The sequence below is a fragment of the Erpetoichthys calabaricus genome, chromosome 8 (assembly GCF_900747795.2).
Source record: "Erpetoichthys calabaricus chromosome 8, fErpCal1.3, whole genome shotgun sequence".
Lineage (NCBI taxonomy): Eukaryota > Metazoa > Chordata > Cladistia > Polypteriformes > Polypteridae > Erpetoichthys > Erpetoichthys calabaricus.
The window spans coordinates 161,127,883-161,151,344 of NC_041401.2; the positions used below are offsets into that span (position 1 = coordinate 161,127,883).

Below are 23,462 nucleotides of genomic sequence, written 5' to 3' on the forward strand. Positions count from 1 at the left end.
ACCTAAGTGAAAGTGTACTCAAATTATCGTGTTTACAAGCACACACACACAGAAAGACACTCAGACCCAATTCCAAAAATGATATTTTTGGACTCAGAGAGGTCTAAAACATCGAGTTTCATGAAAATCTCAACATCAAATCTTTGGACGATTCCAATACCTTCCCTATACTTTGTATGTGAAAAAGTAAAAACAAGTTAAAAACTGAAACTTTGTGAGTGCATATATATTCCTCCCCTTTGCTATGAAACCCCTAAATAAGATCTGGTCCAACCAATTAACTTCAAAAGCCACCTAATTAGTTAATTAGGGTCCACCTGTGTGCCATCAAAGTGTCACGTGACATCTGTATAAATAACCCTCTTCTGAAAGACCCCTGACTCTGTAACACCACTAAACAAGCAACATGAAGGCCAAGGAGTTCTCCAAAGAGACAAAAGTTGTGAAGAAGTATCAGGGATGATCAGGGTTAGGGTATAAGAAAAAAATAAACTTTGAACATTTCACAGAGTACCATTAAATCCATTACAACAAAATGGAAAGAATAAGGCACCACTACAAACCTGATAAGAGAAGGCACCCACCAAAGTCCGCAGACTGGGCAAGGAGCGCATTAATCAGAGATGCAACGAAGGTTAACACTGAAGGAGCTGCAGAAATCCACAGCAGAGATGGAAAATCAAGACAATGATTATATAGACCACTTTAAGCTGTATAACCCACAGAACAGGGCTTTATGGAAGAGTGGCCGGAAAAAATAGCCATTGCTTAAAGAAAAAAAATTAAGAAAACACATTTCGAGATTGCCCAACAGCATGTGGCGGACTCCATAAACACATGGAAGAAGGTTCTCTGGTCAGATGAGACTGAAATCATGGGAAATGCCATGTGCGGTGCAAACCCAACACTTCCCATCACCTCGAGACCACCATTCCCATACTGAAGCATGGTGATGGCAGCATCATGCTGCAGGGACAGGAAAACTGCAGGATTGAAGGAATGATGGATGGCACTAAATATGGGGCAATTCTTTAGTCTGCCAGAGATTTGAGACTGGGATGAAGGTTCATCTTCCAGCAGGACAATGAATGACCCTAAGCATACTGCATTGGAGCGCTTTAAAGGGAAACATTTAAAAGATGGCCTCGTCCAAGCCCAGACCTCAATCCAACTAAGAATCTGTGGCAGGACTTGAAGACACACCAACACAATCCATCTAACGTGAAGGGGTCGGAGTAATTTTGCCTTGATGAATGAGCGAAAATCAAAGTGACTAGATGTGCTAAACGAATGGAGACATTCAACAAGTTGGAACTGGGGGTTCTACAAAAAAGTATTGACTTTGGGGGGTTAATACCTATGCACACTCATGATTTCAGTTTCTGTTATTTTTTTGTGTCACAATAAAATGTTTTGCACCTTCAAAGTGATAGGCATGTTGTGTAAATCCAATGGTGATAACCCCAAATTTGGGTCCAATATCTATTTTAATTCCAGGTTGTACAAACACCAAGGGTGATGAACACTTCTGCACTGCACTGTATCTCACAGGTCAAAGTCACCGGCATGAGAAATAATTTCCTATGCCATATAATATTCATGTTATGGGGGGATGAAAATTACGGAAATGTTCTACACACACTTGATGCATCATACAATATAAATAAAACACAGAGAAGACCACAGTCAATATAATCTTTTATTCTAGACACCCATGACAATACATACTATATGAAGCACATTTTACAAAGAACTCTTTCTTCTGTTTTTTTCTAGAAATATATTCATGTACAGTTTTGTCATTTGAGAGCTTCCTTGCAATGTCATTTTCTAAAGACAATATCCATCCATCCATTTTCCAACCCGCTGAATCCGAACACAGGGTCACGGGAGTCTGCTGGAGCCAATCCCAACCAACATAGGGCACAAGGCAGGAACCAATCCTGGGCAGGGTGCCAACCCACCGCAGGACACACACAAACACACCCACACACCAAGCACACACTAGGGCCAATTTAGAATCGCCAATCCACCTAACCTGCATGTCTTTGGACTGTGGGAGGAAACCGGAGCGCCCGGAGGAAACCCACGCAGACACGGGGAGAACATGCAAACTCCACCCAGGGAGGACCCGGGAAGCGAACCCAGGTCCCCAGGTCTCCCAACTGCGAGGCAGCAGCGCTACCCACTGCGCCACCGTGCCGCCCTCTAAAGACAATATGCATAAAGAATTTAAGTACTCTCCAGTCATGGCAGACTGAAATTTGTTCTTTATAAAGGATACCTTTCTGCATCAATGCACACGAAAAGCATAAATAATTTTAACAAAAATGATAATGTTAATAGTATTTGAAATTATTTATAATTATTTTATATTAGATACAGTATATTTAGAAACATCTTTAATTTTATATGATACTTCAATAACCTTTTCATTTTTATTTTAACTATTATTTTCTTTTGAATTACACTATATCCTTATTTTTGTAAAGACCCCTTCTCATACAGAAGATACTCAAAATTTTTAAGTAATGTGGACTAAAGTTGCTTCTGGGGCCCCCTCTGGGATTTGGGACCCTGAAGCTTATTGGTAGATCCACCAATGCCCGAGTCTCACTGACTAACATTGCACTTCAGGTGATATTAACATTGAAAAGTACACAGAGAGACGAGTACAACTAAAGATTATAAGTTAAAGAAAAGCAAATAAAAGAATTGTCAGGAAGAGAAAAAGCTTCATACTTGTGTATATCCGAGATGCTTCACCAAACAGAAGGTCAACTCACCCGAGCAGTTTCACAGATTGCCGACTAAATAATCTAGTTGTGAATATGAATACAAACATAATAATGGAAGGCAGGTCTACAAAACAAATGCTTGTGCTGTGCTGAAACTTTTTATTTTATTTGCCATTTGATCTTACACAAAAAAAAAAAAAACGCTTTAGATGGAGCTCTTTAGCCACACAGCTGTCTAAGTCAGATGGAGGCTGAATGCTGAGCGGAACACAGAAGACGTCAGCTCTTTGTTCATTTTGCGGAGTTTCCGGAGTTTCTTCATTTTTTTAACAGGCTTTTTTCATTCAGTATTCCTCTTTTGGAGTTGTAGAGTGACATCACAGTCAGCCTGCTCCTGCTCGCTCAAAGGCCTAGCCATGATTGGGGAGCTGGCATTGCACTGTGCTTTGACTTGAGGCTCTTTTATTTCCACATTAGTCACAAAGTAATAAAGCTAAAAGTTTACTTGGCTCAGTTTTTCATGAGCCAATTATGTATGAGGAAGCAGGTCTTTAGTCAGTTATTTATTGGCTGCGTACAGTGCTAACTTATTTTGGCACAGATAAAACCATTTGTATGACCCCAAGCTTTTTTAGATTTTCAGTTCTGTGTAGACGAGCATTCTCCTTGCTCATGGTTCAAGTGAAGATAGATAGATAGATAGATAGATAGATAGATAGATAGATAGATAGATAGATAGATAGATAGATAGATAGATAGATAGATAGATAGATAGATAGATAGATAGATAGATAGATAGATAGATAGATAGATAGATAGATAGATAGATAGATAGATACTTTATTAATCCCAATACATTATGTTTGACCCAGAGTCCTTTCTTGCCGTCCCCAGTGTGGTGCATTCTACCTAAGCTCCTTCTAAATGTTAGTCTGTTTGCTGTGCCTTCTGTAACCTGCCAGAGAAAATCATCACTTCTGTCTATCACAAGAGTTTCTGCACTGGAATTCTCATTTTCAAGTTAGGCTGATCCCTCGTTGGGTTCAGTCCCTGGCACAGAGTTTGGCTTGGAAGTACTGGTCTTTGAATTTGTGACCCCCTTAGAGAGTTTTCTGAGCGTCCAGCTCTAAGGGAAGTAAGGACTGAGATACTTCCAGGCCCAAAGAGGGTGCTTTCAGTTCAAAAGGAGATATCTGAGTGAGCTTCATGGCTCCGAAGAGACAGCAAAGATAGATTTGAGTTCACTTCCAGTTAAAGAGGAGGTACCTACTTAGAGGAGCAGGAATGTGTCCATCAGAGTAGACAGGAGTTCAGATAGACATTATAAGCTTATTCTGTTTTTAACTTTTGTCCTTGCTTGCAAAGGTTTTGGGGGATTTAATTTTTGAAATCAGTTTTTAATTTTCATTTTGTTTTTACAACAGCGTTTTGTTTTCTAGAGGTACCACCATTTTGTCGTCCAGTTGCCATATTGTTGCTATTGGAATATTGCTGTTGTATGACATCACCATTGCAACAGTATAAAGGTTCCAAGTGCCATGCACTTTCCGGTGGTCCAAGATTGTGGATTTTTATAGTGTGGTTATTCTCTAAATATCACTGGTTAAAGACTCTTTTGATTCAACTTTAATTTGAGTTTGGTGTTTTGGCTTTATTATTAGAGATATTTCACCCTTCCGGTTATATCATTTGATGCATTTTTCCAACTATGCTTCACCTTCTCGTCCGTATTACCTGCCCTTTTAAGCAGAACACATTCCAAACACCTCTTGGTCTGATAAAAGTCTGCCCAGATGTTGGTTCATCTTTGATTAATATGCCTGATTATCAGAGGAAATTCAGAAAGCTGGCAAAATGTTGGCTACCCAAAGAGCTGCAGAAGAGCAGAGCTATTCGTATTAATGGAATGTAAATGGTTAGATCTACATTTCTGTTAAGTCGTTTATTTTAGCAGCTAGTGTGCCATAGGGCAATACCCAGTTTGGCCTATAATAGGAAAGTGTTGCAGTATGACTGATCTGACCAGATGACATTTTTTCATCACTCATCAGACCACTGCTTGCTTACTTTGCATTTTTAATGTAGTAAAGGATTTAAGCACCTCAACCCAACCATATTATTCATCTCTGTGAAGACGGAGGACCTGCTCTCACTGATTAAGAGATGCTTGTCTGTTGTTCTTTGAATCTCGAGTCAATGCCTGGACAGCAGTGTCATGAAGTTTCATTCACAGCTGCACCCATGTGATGATATCTACGGTAAACAATTTTAATGCTAATGCTTTCCTCTAAATGCCTTACTTGAAATTAACTACCATTGCATTCTAATGTGTTTACAAAACAATTTGAATATGCAAAATTTTTAAAGATTAAGTTAGTTATTAGACAGTAAATTTTAAGACAGCTCCCCACTGATGTCTTTACCTCTGACTACACCACAGATATAGTGTTTTGTAAAAGCTGTCTTACAGGGCTGCAATAAAAATTAATTAGTGCCATTTGCTTTTGATTTTGTGTGTAACTAAATTTTAATTGTTTACATTTTCATCATTGTTTCAGTGATATCATTATATTGCCATTTTGTAAATCTGCTTATGGATGGGTGTCACCTTCTTTTTCATGCAAGTAAGAATTTTTCTGTACTCAGTATATGTGACAATAATCCACTTTAATAAAAGGATAAGTGTCAATGTGTCTGTCTGTGTGTCCATCCAGTTACTATGTCTCTGTCTTTCCAACAGATGGTGCATCACAAACATTAACACGGCATACCAAGTGGCATATAACAGAGACACGTGCATTGCAGGGAGCACTGCAAACATTAACACTGAGGTCTACATTGATCACTTAGATTTCACTCCATCTTAGACGAGTACAACAGCTAGTAAACACATAAATCTGTCATTTTAGACATTTTGATCGCTATGGTGCTATGTGGTTGCTTAGATGTGTGACAGAGTGTGTTTATCTCAGAGTCTGAACTAAAATTGAAACCTCAAATGAAATACTTTGAAAAAGATTTTTCTGTTTTCTATGTTTCTTGATTATTGTTGAACAAAAATATTTTGTTTTCCTGTTATTTATTTACTTGTATTTTTGCTGCTATGTTGCTGACATCACCCTGCCACCAGTTTGCATCAGGATTGCATCGTGAACACCAACATTTTGCAGTTTTTCCATGGCAGGCACTGGATCACATATCTATGATCTGCTTCTCACAACTGAGAGGATGTGGCAGATGTTTGCTGACTGGCAGACCAACCACAAGAGTTACCTGGTAGGTAACCGCTCAAATTAATTAGATTGCGATTTATACCTATGAATATATATATATATATATATATATATATATCCATCCATCCATCCATCCATTATCCAACCCGCTGAATCTGAACACAGGGTCACGGGGGTCTGCTGGAGCCAATCCCAGCCAACACAGGGCACAAGGCAGGGAACCAATCCTGGGCAGGGTGCCAACCCACCGCAGGACACACACAAACACACCCACACACCCAGCACACACTAGGGCCAATTTAGAATCACCAATCCACCTAACCAGCATGTCTTTGGACTGTGGGAGGAAACCGGAGTGCCCGGAGGAAACCCACGCAGACACGGGGAGAACATGCAAACTCCACGCAGGGAGGACCCAGGAGGCGAACCCAGGTCTCCCAACTGCGAGGCAGCAGCGCTACCCACTGCGCCACCATGCCGCCCATATATTTATATATATATATATATATATATATATATATATATATATATATACTAGCAAAATACCCACACTTCGCAGCGGAGAAGTAGTGTGTTACAGAGGTTATGTAAACATATATATACATATCTACATATACACATATCAACATATATATACACATACATATACACATATTATATATATATATATATATATATATATATATATACACACACATACAGACACATATATATATACATATATACATATCTACATATATATACATATCTACATATATATACACATATAGAAATATACATATCTACATATATGTATATAGACATACATATATACATACATACATTCACATATATATATATATATATATATATATGGGTGGCACGGTGGCGCAATGGGTAGCGCTGCTGCCTCGCAGTTGGGAGATCTGGGGACCTGGGTTCGCTTCCCGGGTCCTCCCTGCGTGGAGTTTGCATGTTCTCCCCGTGTCTGCGTGGGTTTCCTCCGTGCACTCCGGTTTCCTCCCACAGTCCAAAGACATGCAGGGTAGGTGGATTGGCGATTCTAAATTGGCCCTAGTGTGTGCTTGGTGTGTGGGTGGTGGGTGTGCTTGTGTGTGTCCTGCGGTGGGTTGGCACCCTGCCCAGGATTGGTTCCCTGCCTTGTGCCCTGTGTTGGCTGGGATTGGCTCCAGCAGACCCCCGTGACCCTGTGTTCAGATTCAGCGGGTTGGAAAATGGATGGATGAATATATATATATATATATATATATATATATATATATATATATATATATATATATATATATATATATAGAGAGAGAGAGAGAGAGAGAGAGAGAGAGAGAGAGAGAGAGAGAGAGAAATCCCTGCGCTTCGCAGCAGTGAAGTACTGCTTTTAAATTTTTATTAAGAACAAAAGAAAACCTTTTTAAATTGAGGGAAAATATACCAATAACAATTTGTTAAGGATCTGTTTTTTTGTGAAGCTGCCTTTACACAGCCTGTCCGCTGTTTTATAAACGAACGCCATATAAGGCTGTCCTTTCTCCTTGCTTAGCGGTTCTGTATTCTTTTATTGTTCGTTTATTACGATTGTTATAGTTATTGTGTAGCTATTTGAGACTCACTTTTCTGTTCAGGTACCCATTTCCTTTATGTAGTACACGGATTCTCTGCTATTTTTTGTTCGTTTATTACGATTATAGTTATTTATTGATTCCCTTCTTTAGCTGACTGCCTGTTCATATAAGGCGCTCTGTTATTTTCTTGTGAAGCAGCCTTAACACAGCTTTTCCGCTGTTTAATAAACGAACGCCATATAAGGTCTTCCTTTTTCCTTGCTTCGCCAAGGAAGCAGCCTTTTTATTTAATCCACGAGTTCTCCGCTGTTTTTTTGTTCGTTTATTACGATTGTTATAGTTCTCTTTGTATACCACGTTGTCAGTTCAGCACTCCGGTTGTAATATGACCAAGCCGTGCAAGTTTACTGTTGAGAATGCAACGTATAGTTGTACAGGAGAAAAGCAATCTTGCCTCAAATCAATGGCAACCTTTTGTAGGTCTATGAACTTAATTTAAACTTTAGGTTTACACGGTGCTTTGCTTCCGAAGTACCTGCACTCATGAATATGTCTGTATGCGTCAGTCGCTTCATATGTTCACGTGAGCCGCTCTCTTGTGTGATGTTGCGATGTCCACGGCTTTATTTAATGTTAGCTAAGACCCGGCACTTAAAAGTTTCTCGCTACAGCAATTTTAACTCCGTTACAAAGTGATCCAAAGTCTCGTTTATACCTCGTGGCTTCTCATTAAACTTGTACGTCGCGAATATGGTATTGCAAACGGCAGCGGGAGCGTTTCTATAAACTTAATTTAAACTTACGGTTTACACCGTGCTTTGTTTCCGCAGTAGCTGCACTTATGAATATGCTTGTATGCGTCACTCGGTCGCTTCTTATTGTTTCGCTGCCTTATCAATTGTGTAATGAATGTTTTCTTCAGTGCTCTTTGGGGCTCTTCCTTGTTTTGTATGTACTGCGTTCACAGTCAGTTCACGTGATTACGTGGGTGTCGTGATGACGCGATACGCAACTCCGCCTCCCACGGCCATGGAGGTGCACTCTATTACAGTATATGGACAAAAAAGAGGTTCCAGTTATGACCATTACGTGTAGAATTTCGAAATGAAACCTGCCTAACTTTTGTAAGTAAGCTGTAAGGAATGAGCCTGCTAAATTTCAACCTTCCACCTACACGGGAAGTTGGAGAATTAGTGATGAGTGAGTGAGTGAGTGAGTCAGTCAGTCAGTCAGTGAGTCAGTGAGTCAGTGAGGGCTTTGCCTTTTATTAATTAGTATAGATATATATATATACTGTATATATTGCCCAAAAAAATTAAAGGAGCACTTTTTAATCAGAGGATAGCATCAAATCAATAAGACTTCTGGTCTATTAATCTGGTCAGTTAAGTAGCAGAGGGGGTTGTTAATCAGTTTCAGCTGTTTGGTGTTAATGAAAGGAACAACAGGTGCACTAGAGGGGCAACAATGAGACGACCCCCAAAACAGAAATGGTTTAACAGGTGGAGGCCACTGACATTTTTCCCTCCTCATCTGTTTTTTTACTTGTTTTGTATTTGGCTATGGTCAGTGTCACTACTGGTAGCATGAGGCGATACCTGGACCCTACAGAGGTTGCACAGGTTGTCCAACTTCTCCAGGATGGCACATCAATATGCACCATTGCCAGAAGGTTTACTGCATCTCCCAGCAAAGTCTCAAGGGCATGGAGGAGATTCCAGAAGACAGGCAGTTACTCTAGGAGAGCTGGACCGGTATCTGCTCCTTTGGGCAAGGAGGAACAGGACGAGCACTGCCAGAGTCCTACAAAATGACCTCCAGCAGGCCACTGTTGTGAATGTCTCTGAACAAACAATCAGGAACAAACTTCATGAGGGTGGCCTGAGGGCCCAATGTCCCCTAATGGACCCTGTGCTCACTGCCTGGCACCGTGGAGCTCGATTGGCATTTGCCATAGAATGGCAGAATTGGCAGGTCCACCACTGGCGCCCTGAGCTTTTTACAGATGAGAGCAGGTTCACCCTGAGCACATGTGGCAGATGTGAAAGGGTCTGGAGAAGCCGTGGAGAACATTATGCTGCCTGTAACATCATTCAGCATGACCGGCTTGGTGGTGGGTCAGTGATGGTCTGGGGAGGCATATCCATGGAGAGACACACAGACCCCTCTACAGGATAGAGAATGGCACTTTGACTGCCATTAGGTATCGGGATGAAATCCTTGGACCCATTGTCAGACCCTATGCTGGTGCAGTGGATCCTGGGTTCCTCCTAGTTCACTACAATGCCCGGCCTCATGTGGTGAGAGTATGCAGGCAGTTCCTGGAGGATGAAGTGATGCCTTGGTCCAGATCTGGGAGGAGATCCCCCAGGACACCATCAACAAGCATGTGGGGGCCATAGAAACTACTGAGTACGATTCTGTGTTGCTGCAATGAAATTTCAGCAAAATGGACCAGCCTGCCGCATCATTTTTTCACTTTGATTTTTGGGATGTCTTTGAATTGAGCCTTCTGTAGGTTGATAATTAGATATATTTTATATAGTTAGATAATGATATGCAACTAAGACTGCTTGTTCATCACAAACTTTTTCTTAATCTACAAGTGTGAGTGCAATGGTCCTGTACTGTTTGCTAGATAAGAAAATTGAGACAAGCAGCTGAGAAGGAAGCTGAGGTCTGAAGGCAGCATCTATCATACACGTCTTAAACACAAGGCAGCTGGGTATTGGTAATATTTGTGCCATCTTCTCCACCCCCTGCAGTGTTTTACGGTGTTGAGTTGAGCAGACTTTGTACTGGGATGTGATACAGTCAGCCAGGGATGAACTCAACTCTGTACCTGTAAAAGGTAGAGAGCACAAATGGAGAAATCTGAGCTTTCCTTCTTCACAAAGGCCGGAATGTGTTGTGCCCACTTCAATTCATAAGTGATGGTCACTCCAAGAAATTTAAAGTTGCTTATCCCCTCCACTGCATCCTCTCTGATGTAAATGGTGATGTAGTCTGCTTTCTTAAGTCTATGACCAACACCTTGGTTTTGCTGTCAAGTAGGGTGAAATAGTTGCCCTGGCACCACTGTTTTAACAGGTAAACTACTTCTCTGTAAGCCATCTGACCGCTGTAGGTGACCAAGCCTATGATGGTGGTATCATGAGCAAAATAAATGGAGTGTCAGAGGTGAGCAAGGAGTACAGAAGGGGTTTCGGCACAATACCGTGTCGAGTGTCTGTGCTGAGGATCTGCAAGAATGTGAGACTGCCAATGTGTACATATTGTGGTCTGCCAGTTACAAAGGGTGGTACTAAATTAAGAAGTTTGATGATCATTTTTGATGGCACAACAGTATTTAATGCAGAGCTGCTGTATATAAACAGGTCTTGGGCATGGAAAGTTTTTATTATCTGGGTTTGCCAGGATGGTAAGAAGTGCAAGGGATACTGCATCCTCTGTGGACCTGAGATGATGCAACCTGGAGGTAATCATAACTATTCTAGAATATTCTGTAAAATACATCCCAGCACCAGACGATCAAAGCACTTCATCATGACTGGAGTGACTGCCACAGGTCCGCAGTCATTCAGTCAGTCAACTTTTGCTTTCTTAGGCAAAGGGATAATTTCTGTCCTTTTAATGTCAACTGAGACTGCGGATTCTTTCAGCACAAAATTAAAGATGTGAAGATGCCAGCTAACTGGTCACTATATGTTTTTGAAACCCTCCCTGAAATTTCATTTGGGCCAGATACCTTATGGACATTAACTCATTTAAAAATGTTCCTTAAATTATGTTAAGAAATAAAGAACGATGGATCATGTGGTGCTGCAATCAAATCGAACAGTAGGCTGCTTGATATTTTGATCAAAGAGTGTGTAGAATGGATTGGGTTCATCAGGGAGGGAAAATGTCAATGATATTGGATTAGGCTTTAGTTTGCAATCTGTAAGCACTAGGTGGCTTTGCCTCCTGCTCGCTTCACTCGCCAACCACCCCTGGCCTGCGCTACGCACCAGCAACTTCGTATCTCTGTCGCTCACGTATGTGGATTTCACTTTCACCAAACCACAAATCTTTTAATTCTCGTGAATTCGCTTCTTCATTGGGAAGAAACACTACTTTTCCCTGATGGCAACACGAATTAGCCGATCTACAAGTCTCCGACTTAAATTTTAAATCTGAACAGTATAATCAATCTCTTTTTGTTGTTCCGTTATTTCAAAAAGTAATAATTTCTGTTTGTTTGCGCCAAGTGATCTTATCATCAAATCTTACAAGATTTTTCAAATTTTAATACTTTCATTATCTCTAACCTGCTCTGCATGTGTATCGTGCCAACGTTTTTGAATTCTTTACAACGTTCTACTTGTTTGTTTGGTTAAGTCTCTTGCCACAGAGTCTCGTTTCACGGGACGTGAAAGTATCCCTCTGAAAAAGTCACATCTCGTCCCAGGCTAAAAATCTTGGTCTCGTCCCAGGATTTTTTAAAATTATAATAGAGAGATTTGCAAACCCTGCCAAAGTTTACATGAATCATTACTGGTACTACACATGGTTCCCAGGTTTCCCTATACTGACATAATTTTCTTTCTGAGCTCGCATTTATTGCATGTTTTTATATCAACTTCTAAAACTGCATTGCTGCATGCCTTCAGATAATTTCCTGGTGTTAATGGTAATCCACAGTTTTCTCCTTAGGAAATATGTGCATTGTTTTTGTATTCACACAAACATTTTTGACGAATCCCATTAAGAAATTTGCATACTAATCCAGATGTGATGATGAGCCTCTAAAAATGTCTTAGTTTAGAAAATCAAAACAGTCCTGGAGTTTTTCCTCTACCTCTTCAATCCGGCACTGAATTGCTTTTCTTGAGGGCTCCTCATGCTTCAATACCTTCTGACCAGAGGTGGGTAGAGTAGCCAAAAATTGTACTCAAGTAAGAGCAGTGTTACTTCAAAATAATATTACTCAAGTAGAAGTAAAAAGTAGTCATCCAAAAAATTACTCAAGTAAGAGTAAAAAAGTATTTGGTGAAAAGACTACTCAAGTACTGAGTAACTGTTTGATCATAATAAATGATTTAGTTTTTAGAACTGTTGTAATAAGAAAGACAAAATATAAAATAATGTGCCAATTCTGCTATTTCCAAATAATAAAATAAAAAATTAGTAAAAATAAATAACATCTTTACAAAATAAAGATGCACAAATAACACAAAGTTCCAAATCTCAGTTTTTTCACAACAAAGTTTTTGAAGCCAATACCTACAGTAGGTAACATGTATGTCTGAACAGTGCAAACTACTTACAGTGACAAGATATACTGACTGTACACTGACCGTATAATACTGCATATTCACTTGCCCTCCAAATAGCACAGCTGATAGAAAATAACATTAGAACAAGGCAGCTTGTGCACGTACAAGAAGTCTCACTTTACCTTGACTGTCTGTGTCTGTGCATGTTTGGCTTTTACAGCGAACTGCTACAGCACTGGGTGCCTGTGGTTGATTCGGGACGCTCTTCCGCGTGTCGTCCCGTTGGGTGAAATCCCACAAGAGTTTAGAAACTCGCTCACACCAGTCATGATTCTTTTCAAAGGTGAAGTGCAGGTTAATTTGTTTTTACTTTATATTTTGTATTAATCATTTTTAAATGAATAGTTTTGAGTTGTGGAACAAATCATCTGAGTTTCCATTATTTCTTATAGGGAAATTCACTTTGATATACGAGTGCTTTGGACTACGAGCACGTTTCCGGAACGAATTATGCTCGCAAACCGAGGTTCCAATTGTATTCTTTCTTTCCCTGTCTGTGAGGAGTGTGTGGTGGTCACGTGACTGCATGGCTACATCTGATTTGTGAAATGGAGCCATGTGATTATTGTTGCTACGTCGGATTGGTGAAACAGTCATGCAGTAGATCCACTGGTGGTTTCTCTCCGGCAAAAATATAAAGTATCTAATGGAAAAAAGTAACGATTCGAGTGTTGCCCAATGTAGCGGAGTAAGAGTAGTGTTTCTTCTTCACAAATGTACTCAAGTAAAAGTAAAAAGTATGGTGCAGTAAAACTACTCTTAGAAGTAAAATTTTTTTAAAAAGTTACTTAAGTAAATGTAATGGAGTAAATGTAACTCGTTACTACCCACATCTGCTTCTGACTAACCATTTTCAAACTCTTTAAATTCTGACATGTCCAAATTAGGTAACACCAGCTATGTGTAAAAGATGCTGAGATCTTTTTTTTGAGACTTTGCAACCAATAAGTTGTGCTAAAGGATCTGACCAGCATATTTGCAAATGACCTTAAATATTATGGGATGTAAGGACCAAATCAGTGTGAAAGCAGCTGCTGTCACTGTAATATGCACTCGTCATTTACTCAAGTTAGTTACTTGCATGTAGAGCATCCATCTTAGTAGACCTGCTGAAAGCACTGCCTTAAGATATAACAGTTTTGCAGGTAGATATATTAACACTCTGCTCACTTCAAGCCTGGGCTAAGGTAATGGATCCAAGAGCACACCACATTTTCTGGACATCTAACAGAACTTGGTCCATTACAGACTCTAACATGCATCACTCATTATAACTCATCAGCCAATCTATCATGTCTAAAGGAGGTGCTTCTTACCAGTCGGTTCCTCAATCAGCACTGCTGAGGTGGTGAAGTTCTCCATGCCCTGTGTGGACAGACTTGATTTTGTGGGAGCCACTGAAGAGTAGTGCCAGTCCATGTCTTTTTAGGAAACTGGATGACTAGGCCCTGTGTGTCTTCAGTTATGGCCTGGGCTCTTGGGGATTTAGTTAGGGTATCTTCACCCTTTATGGAAATGAATAATGAAAAGAGGTAATAACAATAACCTGAACACCCTTATGGAAGAACGTTTTAAAAAATACTGCATCAGAACAGAAACACAATCCTGTTGGGTCCTTTCCCAATATTTAAGAAAAGCCCCAATGTGTGACAGATCAGACTGACAAGTCTTCTAACCCGCTTAGTCCTGAACAGGGTCACAGAGGTCTCCTGGCGCCTATCCCACCTAGTATAGGGTGCAAAGCAGGACCAAACCCTTGACAGGGTGCCAGTTCATCGCAAGGGAAAACATGCAAACACACACACACACACACCCGAATCACACACCAGAGCCAATTTAGGATCACCAAGTCACCTAACCTGCACATCTCCGGACAGTGGGAAGGAAACCCACACAGACCTGAGGAGTACGTGCAAACTCCATGCAGGCAGGACCCGGTACGAGAACCCTAGTTTTGTTACTGCGAGGCAGCAGTGCTACTGTTGTGCCACTGCGCCACTTGTGACAGTTCAGAGAAGGTCAATTGTACTGAAAGACAGAATTACATTCCACAAAAAGGCCACAGGGTCACACACTACTTCCCTTATTCAGAATTAAAGATGTGGCCGACCACAGATAATGTTTGAGAACCTTATCAATATCAGCATGGGCACTGCCTACATGTAATTCGTATGTTTTCTCAGTGTTGATGAGGGGTTCTTCTGCTGGGTACACCGATTTTTCTCACACATACCAAATATGTGTATCTTATGTTAAGTGACAACACTAAGTTGGACCAACTCAGTCTTGAGTTTGTGAAAAAGTCTAACTTGTGATGGAGTGGCATCCATTACAGAGTTGGTTCCCACCTTGTATCCTTTGCCGTCAGGTTTGACACCAGCTACCGTTAAACCAAAACCAAACAAGCAGGTAATAAAAAAAATGGATGGATAAACACTTATAAACAGTGCCAGGTGTTATGGCTTCTGTGATCAGATTTATGCACTGGGGGCTGGTGGGGAGATTTACAGCCTCACAATATTAAGGTAACAGTGCTGACATGAGGGTCAGGTGGGGCTGTGAGATAAAACTGGCCACAAAGTCCATCAACAAACATATTGGTGTAGTAAAATGGAAACATAATTCAGTGTTGTGAAAAAGTGCTTGCCCCCTCCGGATTTCCTTCATCATTGTAGAGTTGTGACCCTGAACATTTTCAGGTCTTCGACCAAAATCTAGTATTAGATTTGGGGAAGTGTTACATTGGGCCAGGCACAAATGAAATGAAAATGTGGAATTTTACCTTTTGAGTCACTGATCAGAATTAGGTTTAATGGTACATACTGTATCAGTGCATATCTTCTAAGCTGTTGATTCTTCACGTTACTCAGACCTGCATGAATAACTCACTGCAAACAAGTCACTAACTTCAGCCTCTTTAAAAATCAAGCTAACAAAACAAATGGCAAAGTAGAGAACAGCAAAACCACAGGTTGACAGGTAAACAATTGTCTACGTTAGGTTAGGTTAGGCTGCGGTGGGTTGGCACCCTGCCCGGGATTGGTTCCTGCCTTGTGCCCTGTGTTGGCTGGGATTGGCTCCAGCAGACCTCCGTGACCCTGTGTTCGGATTCAGCGGGTTGGAAAATGGATGGATGGAGGTTAGGTTAGGTTAGGTCAGGTAGACTTTATTATCCCAGAGAGAAACTGAACCTATTTAATGTCTGCTTATTAATGATCACAAAGCGCCTTTCCCAATGCAGATATGCCAATGGACTCATCTCAAGGCCAAAGAATCAAATGCCACTGTTACTACACAGATACACGAGTCGGACATACAGGGCTATAGATGCTTAAAAGCTTCTTTACCCATGCTGACTCTCGCAACTCTTTGGAGTATTATTTAAGACAGGACTTTCTAAATATAACAGAGTATAGGATGCAGCACCCCACAGGGACAGTTCAAGTGAGGGGCCATGGTGGATGCCCCAGCCATCCTGCCAACCACCTTCTACCTTCCAAATCTAAAGAACTGGGTTGTGATGCTGCTTCACCATACAACGGTTTATCTCTAATGCTTGCTCACTTACGTATGGGGGCTATGACCTTTCTATGGCTCTGACAATGGTCCTAAATTGCTTGGTACCTAACATAAGTGTAATAGTGTCAAAGTGCTGGCTTGCCATCTGGAGCTGCACCCTGCGTCACATGCTCTGTACTTTAGGTGGACTCCAGCGTTTTGGAGCTCTAAGCTGAATGTTGAGGTAGCAGAAATAGATGGATAATATCAATAAAAAACATCACCTGCTACAAATGAAAATGAATGCCAGGCAGGAAATGGTGTTTTCAATGCAGTCAATTGAGGAGTGTCTTAAAAGACAAATAGAGGGATCAAAAAATCAACTTCAGACAAATTCCTATTGTAAAATAAATCATATTCAGTACTTCAGAAATGGAAATCATAAATCTCTAAAAATGTTTATAATTGTGTTTTCCTTGAGGCACAGATGGACATGTAATTTAAAAAATGGTTGGAATGCTGACCAGTGGTTTTTAATAGGCCATCCTCTAGACCTTTCTGGGCTCATGACCCACTTTCTCCCCCATGTAGGGGTCTTCACCACCACAAATCAATGATCCCCTTTAGTGAATCAAGCGTGATTATCAGAGCAGCGAGCCACTGCCAATATAACCAATATTAAAAACGCGACCCACAGGTGACAGCCCACCACCCGATGTTTGAGAAGCACCATTCTAGACCATGAAGAACTTTTCTTTAACCCAGCTTCACCTTCTTAACTCGAGCTGCCAAACCAAAAGGGAATAAATAGCCAGCATATATATTTAGATTTTACAGCTTGTGTGCAGAGTGGCCTTCTAAAAATAATTTGACACGTCTTACTGAAGTAGCCGTCGGTCAAACAGAGCGCCGCTCTCCTAAAATCAGCACAGTGAGTGCCAAGCTTGCATGACTCCCCGTCTCCAGTGTAATATAAAAAGGCTCACTGGATTGAGTACAGTGTAAGCCATTTACAGCCAAGAGACTGTGGCCAGTATATACAGTGCAGGAGGAAGTCTTACTGCCATGGGGACAACAGTGACAAGCAAAGTAAAAGAAGTGACTTTGGTGCATTTCCCTCTCCATTTTGCTTGTTCTATGACTACACTGCCTTTTAGTTAGTTGTGGTAAATTGTACATTTGTATCACTTACTGACAGAATAAATAAAAATTCCAATGTACTTTGTCCAAACAGGAACTGTGGCTTTGGTAGACATTGTAGCCAAGGGGTTTACGTAGAGTTTGGTCAAAAAATATCTGCTGTTTCCTTCTCCTGGTTGAACTTAGTATGAAAGTATGAAACAGCCATTTAACATGCTGGTGTTCCATTGAAAAATGAATTGTACTACACTGAACCCTAGTGCTGTGTGATCGTGTTCACCATTTTATAGGCCCATGTAGGCGAGCATCCTACAATGCAGGCCAAAGGCTGAGGACTGATCTGAGAGGTTACACATTGGATCATACCGTTCTGGATCCAATGTAAGTGTGTGTGTGTTGGGTGTCATTCTGATGGTATATTGATCAATGGGTAAGAGGTGAAGCAAGGCCTCTTTGTTAAGGCTGATAAACTTGCTGATTTGAAGGGTTAATATTGAGTCGAGGCAGCCATTTAAGGGGGCAGGAGTGAGGTCATTGATCAGGTTCACCCATCGTGAGTTTAAGTGGATAGCAGTTTGAGAAATCAACCTTTTTATGGGGTTTTTAAAAAGGTGATGAGCCTAGGCTGGCAAAATAAAAAACGGAACATAAGAACTTTACACACACGGTGTAAATAAAAAGGTGGCTGGCACAGCAGTTAGCCCTCCTTCTTCACGGTTTCAGTGGTCAGGGTTAAATCACCAGCAGGGTTCTGCCTGTTCACTGCCTGCACGCTCTCTTAGCGGGTGTGCGCTTTTCTTCAATCTACGCTGTTTTTTGTAATAAATCTCAAAGATGTGGGAGATAAACTGCTTGGTAAATCTAAATTGACCTGGAATGACTTAGTGTGAGTCTGAACATCAGTGGGTCCTACGATGGACTGGCACTACATCTGAGGTTGGTTCCTGTGGGCACAAATCTTAATAAACTGACCTATTTACACTTTAGGTTTGTGATATGGCTTGTATATTTGTAGTTAGTAATCCACAAAGGGACAAAATAAGTCACGTATCTTAAAATATGTTTTTATTCCTAAACTTTCAACAACATGCCAGGTGTCATTATCAGAGGAAAATGATTAGATATACAGGAATCAAAGGCAAAATATAGGAAAATGGGGGATGCAAGGGGGTGGATCAATAAGGTGAGGTTCGGAGGGTGTTGGATATAAAGTGTTTTATGTTACTTAGGTGTCCTTCTTTTTAAGCCTTGCGGCAGACGACCAGGGATCTTGCCCCATCGGGATGCCTGGAAGAAGGACGTACCGGGAGAGGGGCACTATCTTTCCCTGGGCTCAAGAGAGCAGCCCCCCTGGGTGGTATCGGGGCCACAATCGTGGAACACCAGAGCTCATGCCTTTTGGTCTCCGTGGCCACCGCCAGGGGGAGCAGAACGACTTAACAAGCCCGTTTGGGCTGTGGTGCAGCCATACCCGGAAGTGCAGCCTAATTAGGCTAATTACCACCTGAAGCACTTCCGGGTGGGCTATAAGAGGAGCCTGCAGCCACCACTCGAGGAGACGGATTTGGGTAGAAGAGGACGGAGCATATGAGAGAGAGGGGTGGAGACGGCCAGAAGAAAGAAACGACTGAGTAGAGTGTGGTATTCTTGTGCACTGTGTTGTTGTTGTTGTGTGTGTCACAAAATAAAGGGTGCAGGTATTTTGAAGACTTCTGGAGTCCATGTCTGTCTGTGCCGAGGCTGATCTCTTACAGCCGGCACATGCTGGGTTCATGTCCAAGTGTCTGTTGATGGCGTTTTCATTTGAGAGCCACGGCTCAGCCAGCTCTCTGGAACCTTTAGCATTAGCCCTGAATTTTACTCGCACCGTGCTCCAGTTAAACGTGTGTCTGGTTAAACTTGTATGGGCGTATATCAGAGATCGTGAGTCCTGACAGAATTGTGATGCTCTTGTATGCGTGTTGTGAGTCTTTTAGATGTTTGTTCCATGTATACAGCTGGGCATGCACTGCATGGAATACTGTACACTGCATCCCATGTCTCTGCTGCAGATTTCTTGCTTTTGGCATTAAAAAGAAAAGTCCACAGAGTGTTTGCAGCTTTATGGGCTACTGTGATGCCTGATCAGGACGTGTGCTGTACTTTCTGATAAACCACTGTGATAGGGAACGGTGGGCCAAGTAGGACATCAGATCAGAGTTGATTGTTTGCTGAGGTCTGTGGTGCCTCCTATGTAAGCATTGTTTTAATAAACGTCTTGTGGTAGCAGTCTGATGTGAACAGGCTGTATTTGTATTACAGAGTCTTAACACGACTCCATTTAATAGATGAGGGATGATTGCTAGAAAAGTGTAATATATTATCCACATAATATTCCTTGTCATATACACTCGTAATTAAGGCAGCGTCATTGCCTCTTTCAATATACAATACAGTGATACCTTGACTTGCGAGTGTCCCAACTAACGAGTTTTTTGAGATACGAGCAGTCTCTTAGCCAGTTTTTTGCTTTGAGTTGAGAGCTAAAATTTGGGTTATGAGCCAGCTTCAGATACCCCACCCCACTGCTAGTTCATGCAGCTCGCCACAGTGAACGCCGCAACATCCCGTGTCTCACTCGTTCACTTTAAGCAGTTAGCTCGCAGTGGAAGCATCAGTGTTGTGCTCGCATTTGTGCTTGCAGTTATTTTGCAAAACTTCGTTTTTCCAACTATGGGTCTGAAGAAAGTGAGTGCAAAGGACAGTGCAGAGAAGAAGAAGTGGATGATGTGCATTGAATTAAAGGAAGAAATTATAGAAAAACATGAACAAGGTGTGCGTGTAGTCAATTTGGCGAAGCAGTACAAGCGTAGCACTTCTACAATCTGCACCATACTGAAGCAGAAGGAGTCGATAAAGGCTATAACGGCAGCCAAGGGCGTTCAAATCATTTCTAAACAGTGGACATCTATCCATGAAAATATGGGGAAGCTGCTGATTGTGTGGTTGACGGAGAAGCAGCTCGCAGGAGATACCGTGACTGAGGCTATAATCTGTAAGAAGGCACGAGCGATTTACACTGATTTGCAGCAGCAGACCCCAGGCACTTCGACAGACTTGACATCGGGCGAGCCGTTTAAAGCCAGTTGGTCTGGTTCGAGAATTTTAAAAAGAGGACCGGCATTCACTCCGTTGTCAGGCATGGTAAGGCAGCAAGCGATGATATGAAGGCAGCTGAGGATTACCTCAAAATGTTTGCAGGAATAATAGCGGCCGAAGGATACATCCACCAGCAAGCCTGGACATGGATGAAGGTGACATCAATGAGCTCATCGAGGAGCAATCTGAGGAACTGACAATGGAGGAGCTAAAGGAGCTACAGACGCAGCAGCACACGGAGGTTTTGCAGGAAGTAAGTGACGTGGAGGAGGCGGAGGAAGTTATCTTTACAAGTGAGATAAAGGAAATGTTGGGAATGTGGGAGAAACTTTCAGATTTTATTCAAAAGAAACAGCCAGAAAAAGTTTCAACTGGGCGCGCGACGGTGCTATTTAATGACACTTGCATGACACATTTTAGAAACATTCTGAAAGGGAGGATGAAACAGACCTCATTGGACAGGTTTTTCTCAAAAACCCCTGCAGATGAAAGTGAGGAAAGTGCGGCGAAAAGGGCAAAAATCGGTGAATAACATTCAGTTATTCAGTTCAGCCTTTCTCCACCACCTCCATCAGCATCTTCAACTCGTCTGCTCTCCAAGGTAAATGCTGTACATTATACTGTACTGTACTTAATAAAGCCAGTTTATTGCAGTACATTCTATTGTATTGTGTTTTTATACAATATTCGTTATTTATAAGTACATTTTTCTTATTTAAAAACATGTAACCAAAAAATTGCAGTGTTTTTAGGGGATCCGGAACGGATTCAATTCATTCAGTGGGGACAATTGATTTGAGATAAGAGCATTTTGATTTACGAGCTTGGTCACAGAACGAATTAAACTCGTATCTCAAGGTATCACTATTATATATATATATATATATATATATATATATATATATATATATATATATATATATATATATATAATATACACACAAACAAGATGTGTTGGAAGCTAACTTACCAACACCTCAGGGTATTCAGCATTAACTTTTACAGTGTACCATCTACAGGAATTCATTTTGTAATCCATGTAGAAATGAAGTGCATTGCAGTTTTCATTCCAACAGATGGTCCGTCACAAACATTAGCACTGCTTTTACAAATTCCATACCAAATTTTCCTGGGGCTTCTGCCCTGGAGCTCTAGGTAGATGGGGTTGATTTAGTGGACAGTTGTCATTATTTGAGCCGGATAACCTTCTCATTACCGTAATCTTAACCATAGCATAACGAGGAAGAACTTTAGGCGTCTGCAGCTGGACTCTATTGGTGCCCATTGGAGTCAACTCCACCTACGTGGAGCTTCACGTTAGAGGCTGTGGGTTCCAGAGACATATATGTAAAATTTTTGTAATGCATTAAGTAATAAAACAAAATGCATTTTTCATTCCAACAGATGGTGCATCACAAACATTAAGACTGCTTTTACAAATTCCATACTAAATCACATATAACATAGCTACTGGATGGACACAGAGACACTAGTCCTTTTATTAAGATGTGTATATATATATATATATATATATATATATATATATCGCCAATTGTACTCTGTAAACTAAAACAATAAAATGTATCTCATATTCCTGTAGAACTGATAGAACTAACACCTGTCAGTATGAGTTACCAAGAGTTTCAACCTATGGAGATACCATCAATCTATGGCAGGATGACACCACAACAGAAAACAAGTAATAAGAATATCTCCTCAATTAAAGAGTTATTAAGTTTATTTTACTTTATTGATTTAGTATGTTCTATATTCTGTAGTGGAGTCATTCTATTTTGCTTGGTGTTCTCACCACATTTCGAAACTTCGGCTGACTCTTACCAACAGGTGTGACTTCAGCTGTACATTTGATTGTCCAAGTTGTGCTGTGACGTGAGGTTCCAATGGGCGCCAGCCCTGCATGATTCTAAACGGGATGGGCAGACTATAGAAAGGTGATGGATGGTTAAATAATTTACATAAAATAAACTCAGCTTGAAACCTTTGATGGCTTATCGCTATGAGATGACTCGGTATGGCTTATGTTTTTAGCGTTGTATCACGGAAAGGAGCCTCAAATGTTCTAGAATACTAAAATATTTCTTAAATATTGGAAGGCACCTATTACTGAAACGATTATTTGTTTAAAATCTGACACAAGAGGAGAAACGATGCGCACGTGAGGCATTGATCTGTGTGCTCAAACTCTCCAAATAAATCACTGTAATCACACGCCTTATTACGTTACGCCAGATAAATTCTTGCGTTTTTGAACAAGCGTTTCTGGAATTGCAACCACAAAAACACAACAGAAAGTGCACAAACTGATCGCATTACTCCTCTGGTATAACTGTTTTTACTCCCACCGACGAGGCAGTAAGAAAAGGCGTTTTCGTACCTTGGGTTCCGCGCCGGGAGACAAGCAGGGCTCAGGAGATCAATTCGTCTGCCGGGCTCATCCGACTGCTGAGTGCGCGCGCCAAGTGTGCGGCGCAGGGCGTGCTGGGGGGCAGCGAGGGGTGGGGGGATCAAGAGAGGGAAGGCCAGGGTATTAATAGTGGCAGCGACTGCGATCAGTCCAAAAACACATCTGCGCTTGCTAAATGAACACTCCAGCTTGGCTACGTTTATGACAGATCTGGATCCCTAATATCCATAGAAGTCTCGGCTACAAATGCGCTGAATAGTTCCAGACTCATTTACATTACATGAAAAAAAATCCCGGGATGCGAGGTTACAAAAAACACGATACACCTCAGTGTGATTACTTTTAGAGTTACAGTTTAATTATTCACTCAAAACGGTCCTACTGAATATATCACCCGCTGACTGATTACTTCG

At 41.2% G+C, this 23,462-nt stretch overlaps 1 long non-coding RNA gene across 1 annotated transcript in view; it reads right to left on the reverse strand.

The window, feature by feature from the left end:
* Positions 1-23,164, reverse strand: part of LOC114656217 (uncharacterized) — a 42,153-nt gene extending 18,989 nt beyond the window's left edge. The window contains exons 1-2 of the long non-coding RNA XR_003717001.2: positions 23,020-23,164; positions 14,165-14,353 (exon numbers count right to left, since the gene is read on the reverse strand). This is a non-coding gene — a long non-coding RNA (uncharacterized LOC114656217). The remainder of the gene's footprint in view (positions 1-14,164; positions 14,354-23,019) is intronic.
* Between the last annotated feature and the right edge of the window lie 298 nt (positions 23,165-23,462).